Source organism: Echinops telfairi, unplaced genomic scaffold (genome assembly GCF_000313985.2).
Source record: "Echinops telfairi isolate 266 unplaced genomic scaffold, ASM31398v2 ScPeMD7_7457;HRSCAF=8495, whole genome shotgun sequence".
Taxonomy (NCBI): Eukaryota; Metazoa; Chordata; class Mammalia; order Afrosoricida; family Tenrecidae; genus Echinops; species Echinops telfairi.
In genome coordinates, this window is record NW_022111357.1 from 22,768,946 (window position 1) to 22,776,579 (window position 7,634).

The 7,634-nt window shown below is 46.9% G+C and overlaps 1 protein-coding gene across 2 annotated transcripts in view; it reads right to left on the reverse strand.

The window, feature by feature from the left end:
- ZBTB40 (zinc finger and BTB domain containing 40) overlaps positions 1 to 7,634 on the reverse strand; it is a 78,765-nt gene that overhangs the window by 68,181 nt on the left and 2,950 nt on the right. The gene's annotated exons all lie outside the window — the stretch shown is intronic.

Genomic DNA, 7,634 nt, shown 5'->3' on the forward strand with positions numbered 1-7,634 from the left:
AAGATCGAACAACTTGCTCTGAGTTAGTGCACACAATGGTGTTGCCTGGGAAGGTTGTCTCTGGTCACAGTGAATTTTTTCATAAAAGCAGTTTCACTCGATTCACTTGAACCTCATTTTTTATGGTGGCCGATTTAAGAGAACAGCGCGAAGCTGTGTAATTTTGCTTTCTGCTCTGGAAAAATGCCACAGAAACCATTGTGATGTTGAACACAGCTTGTTTCCAAAAAGGTGAAGTGTCGATTGATGACTGTGGTAGATACATAATCATTTGTCAACTTGAGGATTAAGAGTGTAGGGGTGGAGTCTGGCTTGTCAATCAGATCATAGTCAATGAGGCCTCTGTGTGAGCATGGCCTTCTCCTGAGAATTCTGGGAAATCCGTACTTCCTCCTTGGAGGCGGGAGACACCTCTCTCTCTCTGCCACTCCCGGGGAGACATTGCAGAAGACAAGACCTCTGAAGCTGGAGGAGCCACGCAGAGACCCCTGCCAGTGCTGAGATGCTTACAACACCACTGGGTCCAGACTTTCTACCCATTGGCCTGTCATCGTCCTGCATTCGGCATCATTGCATGCGTTTTGTGAGTCTGAAGAGGACTTTATGGATTGCTGTTGGACGTATGGGCTAATGTCAGACTTACGGACTTGATCTGGACTGGGCTGGGATGCTTTCTCAATGTTCAATTGCTCCTGTATATAAACCTCTCCCTTATATACATATGTGTGTTTATGAATTTGTTTCACTAGTCTCCCCAAACTAGAGACAATGACAAATCTCATTCTGGGTGTCTGTCAACTTCCCAAATGGACAAAAATGTCTTAGTACATTTGGAATTCATTTTACCAGGTCAGACTTTAATCAAGCTTTCTATTTAGAAGTTCTGAAAAGACTGTGCAACAGTGTGAGACAAAAAGGCCTGATCTGTGGCAGACAGGGGACTGGTTTTGCCACCACGAAAATACACCTACTCATGTAGCCATCTCAGTGTGCCAGTTTTTTGGCAAAAAAACCCTCTCTCTTGCTGCATCAGACTCACCTGACTTTGCTCCGTGCAATTTCTTTTTGTTTCCTCTAATGAAGAGGAACATGAAAGGATAGCAATTTGAAGATGTAGACGAGGTGAAGGAAAAATGAGGCAGTGCTGTCAGCCATCCAAACAGACGAGTTTGGAACTGCGGATTTGACAAATGTATTGTAATGGAGAGTACACATTAAGGTGATATGGTTGTTTTGTAAAAATATTTTAATACATAGCTTTGAAAAAAATCCATTTTTTTTGGGGGGGAGCGCATACCTCCTCACACAGCATGTATGACTGGAGTCCAGGTAGAGGGAGCGGAGCTGAGGCTTTAGAGCCGTGGTTCTCAACCTTCCTAATGCCGTAACCCTTTGATACAGACAGTTCCTCATATTGTGGTGACCACCCCCAACCACAAAATTATTTTTGCTGCTACTTCATAACTGCAATTTTGCTGAATTGGGCGACTCCTGTGAAAGGGTCTTTCAACCCCCAAAGGGGGCGTGGCCCACAGGTTGAGAACCACCCCTTAGAGAGACACACAGCCAGAGCTTGAGTACAGAACATGCCAAGCCAAGAACTGCACTACCCTGCAGTCAGGGAGGAGAGCCATGGGAGCGCTGTAAGCAAGGGTGTGACCCATGTTTGGAACTGTGCTTTAGAAAGACCACTGGCCACGGCACACCAAATGGGCACCAAAACCCATTGCCACTGAGTTGATTCGGACCCATAATGACCCTTGGAGGAGCCAATAAAGTAGAAGCCAGCTGAGCCTAGATTGGACCAGGACACGAGATGACAGGAAACTTAAGCAGAAAAGGCTTAGACTCTAACTCAGTGGTGTCAGTTGGGAGTCAAGGAGGGTGAGTGTGAGGCAGGGAAGAATGTGGGACAACGCCCAGGTTTGTGCCTTTGGCAACTCTGTGGGGTCATCCATTGACACCAGAAGAAGTACCAGGTGGGAGAATGATGGCAAGTTTACTTGTGCCAACACCCTTGGCATCATCATTCAAACGCAGTGGGAACAAGGAGCGCAAGGAGTCAAGACAAGGCAAAGTTACATTGGAGTTTAGAAAAGCAGAGGCACATGCACAAGTAGCAGGTTAGATTACCACCTGCAATACCTTCTCAGGCTCGGACCCATGAAGTTACAAGACTAGGCTGTCATATGAAATGTGGCATTATATGAAAATGCAGAATGATGACAGCAGATCACAAAACGTAGGATCACTAACTGCCAGATTGTATCGTTATATAACTGCTAATTGGCATAATCAGTAACTACCTAACTTTATTGTTACGCACCTGCTGAACCACTGAGAATGGTGGCCCAGGCAAAATGACACAGAGCTCCCTCCTCTAGCACACCTAACATCATTCTCACCGCAAACCTTTCCTGCGAGCGAGCGAGCGGTCGGTGTTAATACACAAATTTTTTTTAAACCATGGTCGAGTAGGTAGGAGAGGCTTCAAAAATAAATCTGTCAGTAACCACTATTTTGAGCCTATTTTGATACTTGTAATGCCTTATTTCTAATGCCCCTCTTCCTTCTTGGGTCCTTCTCTTTTTCCAGCATCCTGTTGTTTGGTCCTGTCCCAGAGCCAGATGCTAGGCCTACAGCAGAGGTCACTCACGCGCATGCCTCTCAGGGTCAGGCAGAGAAGTACAGGAGAAACACGTGGGGGTTCTGGAAAGCTAGAGTGCTCTTGTCAGAACCTACAGGGGACAGCAGCTTACTTGGCTTCTCCCCAAGGTGGTTGGCAGGATTTTTCAGGAGAAGCTGAAAATCTCTAATGTTTCAATGTAGATGATGTTTTTAAATGTTTTTTTTAAAAGCGTGAGGTCAAACAAACACCTGGCCTACAGCAGTTTTCTATTGAGGTCCCAAGAATGAAAGGATATCTCCTTCCTTTTATTTCCTGTCATGTATATACTCATAAAACCAGAAATTACATCTATGAATTGACTTTTGCAGAGGGGTCTAGTGGCTGCTAACTGAGGGGCTGGCAATTTAGATTCACCAGCTGCTCATCGGGAGAAAAGACTGGCAATCTGCGCCCATAAAGATTGCAGCCTAAGGAACCATATGGGGCAGCTACCTGTATGCTGGACTTTGGGCTCTCTGTGCGCTGAACTGACTCAAAGGCACACACTAGCAGCATTAGAGAGGGCACAGGTGGTGTCGTGACAGCATGCTCTCCTTCTATTCGAAAGGCATGGGTCTGATCCTGGGCTGTCAACTGAGGCTATCGTGCTGCTTCGATGTGGTACAGGTTGCAGCAGGGTTTCCAGACTAAGACTAGGAATAAAGGCCTGGCAATCCACTTTTGAAATTGGTCAGTGACTATTCTATGGATCACAATGGTCCAATCCACAGTGAATCATATGAATGGCACAAGGACTGGGCAGTGCTTTGCATGGGGCCACCATCAGTCTGGTCACTAATGATCATGAAACAGGGCCTGAGTTCAGACGTCAGGCTGATGGTCTCTTTTCTTTCCCTGGTACAGGAGACCTCCTGGACAAATGAGGAGCAGCACCCTGTTCTTTACTCCTTTGGGTGTGCTTTCTTGAGACTAATCTGCTGCTCTGCACTTCCCCTCTCCCTTCTCAGCCCCACTTTCCTGAATCTGACAGCGCCCTGGTGGCTAATGGTTACAAGTTGGGCTTTGACCCCAAAGGTCAGCAGACTGAAGCCGCCAGCAGCTCCAAGGGAGAGGATGGGCTGCCTGCAGTTGACAGTCTCGGAAACCCACGGGGCAGTTCTCCCCTGCCCTAGAGAGTTGGCATTGACTCCATGGCAGGGAGTTTGGTTTGGTGGTGGTGGTGGTCCTAAATCTGAGGAACCGACTCCATCTGCAAGAAATTGGTGCCAAGCGTCACTTCACCAGGCAGAAGAGCCAACAGGATGTCTGCAAACAAGACCGCCAAGGCAGGACATCAGCATTTCACCAGTCTCACGGAAAACCTTCCACAAAACCATGACAAACAACAATCTCTAAGGTATTTCTGAAGCACTTCAAAACCTTCAATGATGCTTCACCACTTAAGGCAAAAACCAAAGCCTGAAAATACACTTTCAAAACTCTGAGGTCAAGGTCGCAGAGCAGTGGAAAGTAACTGGTCCATGGAGGGGGCTGGGGGGTGGGGCTGCATACTATTTTATTGTTGGCTCTGCACTTGGAGGGGGCAAGGACAAACTCTGTGATCTGGTTAAAATAACGGGCTCTCTGAAGAAAAACGACGCTCACACAGTGTACAGGCAATGTCCAAGGTTTCTTGTACCCCGTGCAGCCCAACCGTTTGTCCCGATTAACAACCCCTGCCTTAGGGGGATCTGTTAAAATGTATTTTAGTGTATCAAAGGAAATGAAATACTTGGTGTCATGATTTTGAGGAGCCGGCGCTAAAGGACACTAGGGAAATGTAGGGAAAGCTAGCTTTCACCTCCTCTCCCCGGAGGGCTGCAGGAGTCACGAAGCTGCATGCTCTCTGCAAATGAAACACAGCACCCCTTCGCGTGACTTAAAGAAAGTGGAAATCTCATCTCTGACTTTAAATGCCCTTAATATTTAATTCCCTCCTCTATGTAGTTGCTAGCAAACTTCTTCCACATTATCAAGATGACAGCTTCAGGAGGCCGGCCATTGGAGAGCGAGAAAACCATATATCCCAATTCAATTTCCCTGCAAAAATGAAAGCATTCACTCTCTAGAAAAGTTGAAAGAGGCTGAGGGGTCACTGCCTTCCCCCGGGGTGCTGGTACAGGCAGTCCTCTGGAAAGGTAATGTAAATACTCTGTATGAGGCAACAGGGCATACCAATTTGTTTTTCAATCTATTTTATTTCAGTTCAAAGCATTATTGCAGACAGAGAGTCCGAGTAAACACGCCACACTCTGGTTACACTCAGTCTCCCTCTATCTCTGAAAGCGGTGGAGTGGTGCCAAAGTGTGGCTTGTTTTCTGGGGCTGCCTGCCTGCAATGATGCTTTGAGCTGAAATAAAATAGATTGAAAAACAAATTGGTATGCCCGGGTTCTTCCTGCAGCTTTAGATTATCCTTCAAAGCCAGTGTTACCACCTACTCTTTACTGGAACCCAGCAGACCTAAATCACAGAGTAAAACTGCAATACTTTTTAAATGGGAAGCTCCCACCCAAACCTGAAATAGCAATTTAATTCGAGGCTTGTTGTTTAACGTTGCATTAACATGCCACTCTCTGTCCAGCTCCGGGCTTCACTTACGTGGCTCCTGTACGTCTTCTGATGACATGTGCAATATGGTTACCAGACACCGCTTACAGGGAAACTTGACCTTGCTGCTTGCCTGATGTAGCTCCCTGGTTGTATTCCTGCCTCTGTAATTCTTCATGCTCAAGAGCCCAAACATCACCCTGGGTGCGCCTATCGGAAAGCCTGCCATTTGAAACTGTCAGCAAGTACTCTGCTGTGAAGTAGGCAACACTGCTGTTTGGAAAACTTTTTTTGGGGGGGGGTAGGGGTGAGGTTGAGTTATCTTTAAGATTTAAACATTAGCCCAAGTAATAGTTTCAGGGGTTCATCTGGCCTCTGTGGCTCCAGAAAATCAATCTAGAGTCCATGAGAATGTTCGATTCTGTTCTGCATTTTCTCTTTTGATCACGATTCATCTATGGCACAGCTGAGAAAATGTGGACACCTGCCTTGGCTTTTACTTTCCACTAGGCCCTTTCAGGTCTCCCTGGACCTACACATAATTTTCCCAGTCAGCCAGAGAAGTGTGGAGAACATTTCGTGTACTTCTAAGGCCACCTCATATCCCTGCTAATATTCTGGCTGACTTGGGCTAACCCCACAACCTGAAGCTAACAGGACTGAATCATCCCCTTCTGCGTCCTACTGCGCTTGCTACTTCTATTGACAATACTGCTGGGCATTGGCTTTCAGCGTTGCTCCAAATCAAGCCATGCCTCTGGCAGTGAAGCTTCCAGTGTTTAGTCCAGCACTACATTGGTCCAACTACCATTCTTTTCTTTTTTTAAAATCACGTTATTGGGGGCTCGTACAATTCTTATCACAATCCATACATCCATCCATTGTGTCAAACACATTTGTACATTTGTTGCCATCATCATTCTCAAAACATTTGCTTTCTACTTGAGCCCTTGGTATCAGCTCATTTTTGTTTTGAAAACTTTTAGAAGAGAAGCTGAAGTCATTTGCAAACAAATTTGTAAATTCCCACCACCTGGACGCGGATGGCCACTTTCCGGATATGCCCTATGAAAGGCACAGCTGCCATGGCGGCAAACTGGCGCAGGATGCGAAAACGTTGAAAACTGCTCTACAGAGATGGTGGTGTAATTGGTTTCAAAAAACAAAAACTTAAATACCATTTGGAGTGTTTTCCTCTAAACAGAAACATTAAGGAAAGATTTGCTCCCCTCCCGAGAAATAAATGCCTCATTCATACGCACACACATACGCGCACGCACACATACACACACACACACACACACACACACACCCCTTTAATTTTGTCTGTTGAAATAACACACGTCTGGATTTTCATTATTTAGTACATTAAATAAGTTTCCATTTGGGGCCAAATTTAGTTAGCCTTCCCTAATTGGAATTCAGCAATATGAATAACAACAAGAGAAAAAAAACAATGAGGAAACCTATGATTGCATTCTCTTATTTAATCCGCACAACAACCGTTCTGAAGAGGTATCATAATCGATGTTCTACAGATCAGACAACTACTGTGTAATTTGCCCAAGGGCGTGCAGCACTGGCAGTGGTAACACTGGGTGCAGAGAGGCCAAGGGCACAGAGCCTCGAAGCTCTTCACTACACCACAACCACAGGCCTCTCTCATTTCTCCAGAGCTCCCAGTTCGAGCCCACCCCAAGGGCTCAGAACCGCTGCGAAGCTCGTCCTCCCAGTTTGCGTGTTCCTCTCCCCTTCTTGCTTGAGCTGACGCCTCACTCGCCACGGCTCAGGATCAACTATTCTCTGGTCCGCCGACAGAAAGAGGGTCTCCCAGGTTAGTTTCTGCCTCAGTACTGCTTCGCTTCGTTGGTGGCAGCACCCACCATTTGGGACTTTAGCAGTGGCTGTCCTGGTTTTTGCCACTAGACTTTAGCTCCCAGAGAGCAGGGCCAGATCCATGGGGCTATTCCGAGCGCTGAGCACAGTTGTGCCTGGTACACAGCAGGCACTCCGAGATCTGCTCGATAACAACAAACCTGGGTTTGTCTAATATTTCACTGGAAATGGTGTGCTGTGGGCACTGGCCAGCAACTGAGGATGCAAAAATAGAGGTGTGTTCCCTGCTCTTGTGGCCCAAGCCAGTGAGGCAGACAATGAATAGCTGGAACAATACAAGGGGTGGGGGAAGGGCGGGTGTCTGAGGTCATCCTAGCTGCCAACTCCCTTCTCAAAACTCACTGCCATCAAGACAATGCCAACTATAGAACAGGGTAGGATGGCCCCTGTGGATCTCCAGGACTATAACAGTTCACTCACGTAGAAAGCTTGCCTATCTCCCTCGGAGAGGCTGGTGGCTTTGTTAGGAACCAGGGTGTCCACCGGGCATGCGCCACTTCAGGCCCCCAGGTGGGGGGCGG